General features: G+C 40.2%; 1 long non-coding RNA gene across 1 annotated transcript; it reads right to left on the bottom strand.

Moving 5' to 3' along the window:
- Positions 1–4,211: 4,211 nt before the first annotated feature.
- LOC122985842 lies at positions 4,212–6,648 on the bottom strand. The gene is made up of 2 exons (XR_006404199.1): positions 6,070–6,648; positions 4,212–5,324 (listed from the first exon to the last, which is right to left on the bottom strand). It is a non-coding gene; the product is annotated as an uncharacterized LOC122985842 (long non-coding RNA).
- Positions 6,649–9,595: the final 2,947 nt, after the last annotated feature.

The following is a 9,595-nucleotide window of genomic DNA, read 5'->3' as shown; positions in this document are numbered from 1 at the left end:
CGTCTGGACTGTTATTGTGAAATCAAAGAATTATTCCACCATGTATTTAGATTGTGTTCTTCACTTTTCACATATCTGTGGAAATTTCCAGCCTCCTGGTGGATAAAGTTGTTGAGGACACCTGTTTAGGAGGCACCTTTGTTTTTTGTGTGTAACAAAAAGTGTGACATCACATTCACAAGAAATGGTGCTTCCCTGCACCTGGTCTCGATCTGATCCGGATGTGTTAGATAAATACAGAAGTAATGTTGTCTGCAGCAGACGAGTGGTATTTCACTAACAAAGACCATGCCATTTGAACGGTATAAAAGTAGATTTATTTGGATTGTCGGGAGGGTTCAGGATTGGGCTGGATGCGGATCGAGGAGAGGGATGAATGGGAGCTGAAGGTTGGTCCGGGTCGTGTACAGTGGGATGATGGGGTCGAGGAGTGAGGGATGAAGGGATGAGGGTCGAGGAGTGAGGGATGAAGGGATGAGGGTCAAGGAGTGAGGGATGAAGGGATGAGGGTCGAGGAGTGAGGGATGAAGGGATGAGGGTCAGAGGAGTGAGGGATGAAGGGATGAGGGTCGAGGAGTGAGGGATGAAGGGATGAGGGTCGAGGAGTGAGGGATGAAGGGATGAGGGTCAGAGGAGTGAGGGATGAAGGGATGAGGGTCGAGGAGTGAGGGATGAAGGGATGAGGGTCAAGGAGTGAGGGATGAAGGGATGAGGGTCGAGGAGTGAGGGATGAAGGGATGAGGGTCAGAGGAGTGAGGGATGAAGGGATGAGGGTCGAGGAGTGAGGGATGAAGGGATGAGGGTCGAGGAGTGAGGGATGAAGGGATGAGGGTCAGAGGAGTGAGGGATGAAGGGATGAGGGTCGAGGAGTGAGGGATGAAGGGATGAAGGTCGAGGGGTGAGGGATGACGGGATGAGGGGTGAGGGATGAAGGGATAAGGGTCAAGGGGTGAAAGGATGAAGGGATGAGGGTCAAGGGGTGAGAGATGAAGGGATGCGGATGTGAAGTGGTAAGATGTGCGGCTCATAGATGCAGGGATGAGACAAAAACACAAGGCAATTAAGACATAGGGAGCAGGCACGTGGGGAAATACGACCTGGCCCTAGCTAGAGCTGAAGCAGTCTGTTTTCCGCATCGTAGTGGCGGCAGGATGGAATCAGTGTGCCAGTGCAGGGGGTGCTGGGTAGGGAACCCGCAAGCGAGTTGGCTGGAGTAGTGGTGGAACTGGAGGCTGTGCAGAACTAGAGAGCCTGGCTTTGTAGGCCGCGGAGGGGCAGAGTGGCGGAGGCCAGAGTGAAAGTGCTCGCGGGCACAGAGTTAACGACGGCTGGGGCGAGGGGATCGGTAACAGGGGGTGCTGAAGACACAGAAAAAACATTTGGGTGTTTAGGAAGGGAAGGGAACAGGGATAGAACAGTAGGAAAGGAGTGGGTCCATCAGAGGGAGCACTGTGGCTCAGTGCAACTGTTACTGTGCTAACTGCAGGACCGGAGGTGGCTGAGGGAAGAAACATAAAAGAAGGAGCAGGTGGGAAGATGTTAATCGATTGGAAAAGAGCCGCGTCCGAGTGGGCCATTGCGTGGATGCATGTGGGGCGTCTGGATCCCAGTTGATCAGAAGCACAGCGTCTGGAGGAGAAGGGTTCCATGTGGATGTGGTGGTGAAGGAGATATCTCGTTGGTACTGCTGGATCTAGTCATGGACGGTATGTTACCGAGGAACGTGGATCACGGAGCACGGCAGGAGGTACGTGTTTGCGATGCAAGCGTGTCATAGGTCGCGTGAGAACTGTACGGTACAGGAGAGAAAGGGGTTAGACACGTTTATACAGGTATGCACGGATGATTGAATTTAGTGAAAGAGAGGGGCGTGGTCGTGAACCTTTGTTATAATAATAACTCCATCACAATCCTTCTCAGTTATGCTGTGAGGGGTTCTACAGCTTGATGCAGTTTACTGCCAAACCATCTTTCAAACCATCCGTTTTCTGCGTATAAAATGTGTACATTCTGATCCACAAACTGCTGTCCTTGGCTATAAATGATTGTAAATCACTCAGTCCTGGTCTGAGGGATTGTTTGGTCTCACAAACATAGAAATCTGTAAATTCTCTGTACTTCACTGAATATAGTACAGTGTTGCTCTGCTGTTATATTTTTGGATGTGATCCTATGTGTCACATCCTGCCAGGACATTCTGTTATGTTTGGACTCTTTTGGACTCACCTGTTCCTTGTTGTCTGATTACTTTAGTTCCCATTTTATTTTGAAATGTTTTCTCCTTGTGTTTTGTTACCTTTACTTCCTGTTTTCCCACCTTTGTTGATTGCATTGATTCTTTCATGTTTATCATTAAATATTCTGCATCTGATCCTGCCTGCCGTCTCCTGCATTTCGGTCCACCTGCTCCACTTACTCTTTGACACTATCGGTGAACCAAGCATACTACTAGATTTTAAAACTGAAATACTATGGTCAGCACAAATCTCTCCGTACTTTTCAGAAACACTGGCCACATATTGCACGACAGTAGGGCTCTGTTCTGTGCTTTAATCAGATTTTTTTTCCCCGTTGGTCTGGTGCTTTTTGTTGGCTGTTTTGTATTATAAGTCAGACCTAATCAGGTTAACCAGTGGCTTTCAAAGCCTGTTTGCTGTGCTTCTGTTCCTTGACTTTGGCCTTTGTGTTTGATCATGTCTTAACAAATTTTGCATATTTCATGAGTATAAAAAATGCTACTTATAATAATTATGCCCAATGTCACCTCACTGCATCTCGGGAAAATCATTAACACAAACGATAACACTTCATTTTACGGGTCCGCAAATTTCATGGTATTTAGCAAGTAACTTTTTTGCAATTTCCTTGAAATTACCTCAAAATTTGTCTCAACTTTCATGGTAAGTAGATATAATAAGCAAGTAAGTTATTTGAAATTTTGTTGAAATTACCACAAAATTACCCCAGCATTTACCTCAAATTTCATGGTAAATTAGTGAGCTGTTGCAGCTTAATTTCTGAATAGTTTCTGTCTAATTTCTACTGAGTGGACCCCTAAATTGAAGTGAGTTGTTGCTGCCTAATTTCCAAGTAATTTCTGCTTAACTTCTGGGAATCATACCAGCTTAATTTCCAACTACTTTCTGTCTAATTTCTACTGAGCAGACCCCTAAAATGAAGTGAGTTGTTGCAACTTAATTTCCAAGTAATTTCTGCCTGACTTCTGTAGGCCAGTAAATTGAAGTAGGATTTTTAACCATTTACATTCTCACCAATTTCTGTATAATTTCAGCAGATCAGTCCAACCCTGTAACAAATTTCCTATTTATCCATTTTTAAAAAGTGTAGCCACCATAAATTGCTAGTTACCGACAAATACAACTTCATCCATCCAGTTGTTTTGTTTTCGTGGTCTGGTTGAGGCTTTTGTCCAACATTAAAACAAACGCGCCCTTGTTAGCATCTGCAACAAGCTGCTCAGAAATGTATGGGGCTAATCCAAACTTGCTAATGTAGGCCGTCTTGTCGGCACTGCATGCAAAAGTGCAGGCAATGTCAGAGTCAGGGAACATGGCGCGAAATAAGTCTCCAACTCCCTCATTTGACTTGTAGGACTGGTGTTTTGTTACGGTGTTCAGTGACCACAGTACTTCTGCTTTCAATGTAGACGTACAACCAAAAATCGTCCGGAGATGTGGTGCTGCAGTCCTGGTTGTGGATGACGGGGGTGGGGGTGGAGGTGTGGTGGAGACGACAGTAGAACTGCAAAATACGTGGCGTTTGTTGGCAGCTTGATGTTGAAGCTTGATGTTGAAGCTTTGTGTTTCGCGCTCTGCATGTGTGACTCCACTGCCTTAACTTCCATCGTGCCGAGTTTAAAATACAAAATACAAAATGCATCGTGCCTTGTACACAATTCCCAGTACCGATTTCAGCCATGCCGAAAAATGTTGATTTGACAGCCAATTTTCATTGAACTTACACTTCCCCATGTTGTCCAAGGTAAAGTGACAGCTACACAAATAAAGTGCATCTGCTTTGAGAGTCCCGGCTGCACCCACATCACTGATTTTTTTGCTTCCGCTATAGTGATTGCGGGAGGTTACAGCGAGAGTTGTTCGGTAAATTATTTAAAAAAATAAAAAATGTATCAATTATTTTGAGATTTGAAACTAATAATAATTATAAAACATTTTAAGACTTTTGAAAGATTGATTTAAGACAATTTAATGCCAATTAAGGCCTTGATTTTAGATTAATGAATTCAATGCCTTTTAAGACTTTTCAAGGATCCGTGGGAACCATGTTAAGAGCTGTGGCCATTCACTTCCCCCTGAAGCGGTAGATGTTCTCCTTATAAGAACACCAGGCTCTCTCAATATCATGTGTATGAGACCCTGTCTGTAGATACACAAAGTGTCGCCTATGGTTGGCATGATAATGGATGGAACCATCTTGTGACAGTCTTTTATAAGCTCTCCAACAATCTGTGATAAAAGCAAAACTAATAAAAACAAACTACTATTACTACTATTAAACTGAAGCTAAACCAAATTCGTCATGAAATTCAAAAATAGTATAGAAATAACAGGCTAATTCAAAAGAAAAAAAATATAATACCTCTACAAGGAGAAAAGACCTCCAGGCCACACAAAACACATGACCACTGACTTAGGATAAATAATATAAAATATATTTATAAAGGCATTCTGTCCTTTTTCATTTTACTGATAGCTTCTTTTTATACATGCAAAGCATCGCTTTAGAAAAAACACTTCTTTGTTCGATGCAAATCTTTAACTCAAATTATCCCACAAAAAATAAAATTAAAAACAAATGAATATACAACCAAAACTGCAGTAAATTAGAAATTAAGAAGTATTCAACTCTCAGTGCTTGATACACAAATTAAATGTATCCTCTGTTGGATCAAAATGCACTTATTATCAGTTATCGGTTTGTGACAGTCTTTGTTTTCCCTTAAGTTACCTTAAGGTGATTAGTCTTATTTGATCTTGGGTTCCTTCACTTCAAATGTTCCTTTAACGTTGTTTGTCAACTTTGAGTTTCTTTATGACATCAGTTGTGGTCAGTTTTTAAGTCTGTTTTGGGCCTAAGAGGAACAAAGTAATCTGAGATCTCAGGAAAAATTAAAATAAAATAGAATTCTCCTTAGTTCAGTTCCCTTTGATTTGGTTCCTACTGCCCCCTTGGAACAGCGCAACATCCACATGTCAGCATCCCGCAGAGATGAAGGTATCCACGAGCAGCGATGACAATCTGGATGGCAGACGAAGCAGCTCCACTCACAGATAGAATCATCCCTCAAAAAAAACACAAAACAGTAGTTAACCTAAGTGCATTACAAGCGTTGAAGTAACTTACAATCACATTTTCATGCATTATGACAGTGATTGTTGATTTATTATAAAATTATTATAATCTATTACAGAAACAAGAATTATAAAACACTGTGATCCTTGCAAAAAAATGTCAGTGAGTGACCTGCAATTATTAAGTATTGTGATTACATTACCTTATGTCATTATAAAATGCTTTATAATGTGATTATTGTTATAAAGAGATATGAATATTTATGAGTGCTTTAAGCAGATTATAACACAATAGCAGAATGATTATAATGCATTATGGACATGGGCTTCATAGATAGTGATACCATAATCATTTCAGAACTAAGTCTCTCTCCCTTTTTTGTACATATACATTTAAAATAAATGCACATTTCTGGCCTTTTATATTTTACAGTACATACACATTAGCTTTAAAGCCCATTTCAAATGTGCACAAACTGCCTTACATGCTTTCCCAGGGCTACATCAGTAGCTTAGCATGTTGCACTTAGCCTAGCTTCTAGACCACAATTAAGCCTAAGTGGTTAGCGGCTAAAAAGCTTAGCGCCATCAGCTATATTCTCATCACGTCACACAAACATTATATCCTGACTGAATTTTTGCTTCATCATACCTTTCAAGGTAAACTAACACATGATTACATTATTTTGGAACAAAACCTCAATGCTAACCAGCTAACCTCAAGTGGCTAACTCACCAGGATAATCCATTAATTTGGAGGGAAATGCCCACTGGAGTCCCGATGTTTTTTTCCACTGCGCAGTTTAGTAGTTTTCTCTCTCTCTGGCAACACACCAGCTCTTCTCGTCATTTATGTAAATCTCACATTAAAACGCCTTATTTTAATCTTCCCAAATTTACTTACTTTTCGCAACACACCTGTCAGAGTAGTGTGACCTGCAGTAACTGAAGAATTTGACACTTCTCTGTGCGCAGCTGCCCAGGAAGCATCTAGATCATGGATGTATAAAGAGAACTGGATACAGCGTCGGAGGCGGGGCCCCGTTCATTCCTATGGAAGTTGCTCAGTAGCGCATGAAGCAATAAAAAATCGCCTTCCGGTAAGAAAGTATCCGACTCTCCTGCATTGTGCGGTCCATGGAGCACGCGCACTAGTGACTTTCGCTGGCCGAGTCGGCTATTTCCGGTTTAGCCCTCTGGCTAACTTGAATGGGGATAAAACAATTCAATCATGCAGCTCTTCTAGGCTTTTGAAATGAGATCGGACCGAACGGATTTAATTATGATAGTGAGACAAGTCATTTCGCGTCTCTTTCACAATGTAAGTCTATGGGAAAAAAATTTTTGGGCCAGTGTGCATCACGTGACGTTGTAATTACACGGTTTGGCCGCTATGTCAAATTTGCTTCAAAGCCGGGCGCTCTTCCTGTATCCAGTTCTCTTTTTACATCCATGATCTAGATAGCCCGTGTGAGGCGTTTAGGGAGGATCGGTAAATTGTAGCATCTGTGGAGGCTTCTATCACTTCTTATATTGTCATTTAAGCCAACATGGCCAAGAAGTCCTTAACATGCTCACTAAAAATGAATTCTGAACATCTTCAAGATAACCGGGCAAACTCCATCTGCTGAGGAAGATTGTGTGATGCAATAGAAAGCTCTACTCTACAGCTATTAAATTGACGTTGCAGAAAGATTGTCTTGTCAACTACTGTTTCCAAGGTCAAGAATTAACATTTATTCTCTATTATTTTATTTTAATTGTTTCTCCATATTAAATTGGACTGCACCTACTGTTTTAAATACACTGATAATTTCACTAATATTTAATTCAGACTGCAAAAGTTGGTGCAGTCAGTCTCATTTGCTTCATTTCCTTAACTTGATAAAGAACATTGACATTTCTCAGAGAGAGCAGACTGGATACCATATTATCTATTCAACCTCTCAATCGTAGAGGGCAAAGTGACAAGTGTTGCTATTCATTTTGCTAGTTACAACATTTTTTGTAAAAAGCATGAACCTGTCAGAATGATATGCTTTTGACTTCCAGCCACATTTACTGGTAAGTCTGTATACACATTTGAATTTATTTATATTTGAAGATTTCTTTTCTCCTCATTCAAGTGTGACATTGTGGAAATCTCAAAATCCCACAAGTTCCAAGGATTTATTTTCAAAGGTGAGAGTGTAGTAATACATTTGAAGCACAGCAGTACATAAAAAAAAATATGGAAAAGAAGAAAACAACAAAATTATAATGTTACTTGATTTTTTTTCCTTGCTAAAGGGACTGTTAATTTGCTTAAGTGGGCATGTCCTTGACTAACACATCCCTCAGATCTTTCTGTCCAATAAATCACTCTCATTCTGTTCTGGCTGTGAGTCTGATTGGAATTGAGTTTGTTATTAACAGGAACCAGACAAGAAGCAGAGTCTCTGCGTCTAGTTTAATATTGCATTGGACTACTACAGTACAGAGAACAAATATTCTTCCTGTGTAGTTATCAGTGTTTTGTACTTGTTCCCATTCTGACATAAGAACATTTCACTTCTTATCTTTTCTTTGTTGCCCTTTGAGATTCCCTTTTAATGAAAATTATGTCAGAAATAAAATGTTCATCATCATTCTCATCATCATTTATCTGTTTCCATCTGTACTCCAGCCATTCACAGAACATTTTTAAACTTGAGAAAAGCTGCACAGCCTGTGTATCACTGTCAAAGAAGCTGTGAATTCTTAGAGTAGAAAGAGCATATAGCAAGTGTAAGATTATCTAGTGACTTTGTTGCACAAAGATGATGGTCTGAAATTCTTCACTACCTCTCTGTAATGTTCTGTCTTCTCCAAAACACCATGGCTAATAACACTGAATGCTCTGGCTTTCTATGTGAGCCTTAATAAGCATGCTTTAGCCTTTTTTCACTCACTGCAAGGAAAAAAGAACTTAGAATTTCCAAAAACAAGCTCTGAAGACCAAAGATTATCCAGCTAATTACATATTATCTGAGACAACAGACAGCCATGGGAGGACCAAAAAGGCACACTCTCAACCACTAAGCAGGCAATTACAATTACTATCAGTTCCACAGTTTCCCTGATGAGGAAGGTGATAATGGTGACAATCACTATGACTAACAAAGCATGGAGTAATCAGAACTGGCTATTGGACCCCGCAGTCACAAGAACAGTGCTAACAAGGTACCCAACCGAGAGACAGGCACAATCCAGGTAAATAGGACAGGATGTGTAATCAGTGACATAATTACTCAGTGTGGACCCACTGATGGTTGCAGAAACACTGAAAATTTGATAGATTTGCATCAGATACTGGAAACTCAGCAGTTTTGGTGCAGAAACTTGACAAAAGATAAGGTTGACTCTTTGTTTTCATCACCTAAGGAAAAGACAGAACATTCAAAAGGTAGTTCTCTTTTGATGCCTCTTGAACAGTTATATTCTCATTCACAAAGAGTGTGTTACATCCCCACAGTCTTAATTCAATCTTAATTGTGCTTATTGAAAAAGAACAAACATCACAGGATCTCATGTGTCAAGCAAAATAAATCATTCACTGATTTCTTATTACTATTAAACTACAGGAAAATGTAAAAGTAATTCACCATACATTAGCACATTAGCATCAACAAACTTGTGGAAAGATAGTTAAGTCTAGCTTACAGCCCTCAAATATCTCTTGTTCATGCTGAATGTAAAGGGCTACACATTTTCTCATAAATGTAATTCAGTTTATGTGAGGAATAGTCAGACAGTTCAAGGAAAAAGTAGATGATTCAAGAATTCAAAAGTCATTCTTTCTGTGTGTGTTCACTTATTCTCCACACATTTTCAGCAACCTCTTTGAAGGCTCAGTAAATGTCCAACTGGCCAATTTGTACTACAATATGAGGTCAGTCTCTTGTGGTTTTCAGTTGGTTTGCTCTTGCAAAAACAAAATGCCTTGCAGGGAGGTGAAATAGTGAATATATTTTTTATTAATTTAGCCACAAGAATATATTTAGATAGTGTAACAAGCAGTTTTTATTTTGATTACTAAATTCTTTGAAAGAATGAATATCCTCACATTTTTGGAAGACATGGTTCCACTAGGGTGTACCCTCCATTTTAAAAAACAGTTTTCTTCCAAACCTGCTCAAAGTTGTTTGGATACCTCCAAAATTGTTTAAATTAAATTTGATTGATTAATGTAACAGTCCATATAATGGCAGTTACACAGAGACAGCAATGGCATCTTGCTTCCA

Source organism: Thunnus albacares, chromosome 7 (genome assembly GCF_914725855.1).
Source record: "Thunnus albacares chromosome 7, fThuAlb1.1, whole genome shotgun sequence".
Taxonomy (NCBI): domain Eukaryota; kingdom Metazoa; phylum Chordata; class Actinopteri; order Scombriformes; family Scombridae; genus Thunnus; species Thunnus albacares.
This window is presented reverse-complemented; position numbering and strand designations above follow the sequence as displayed.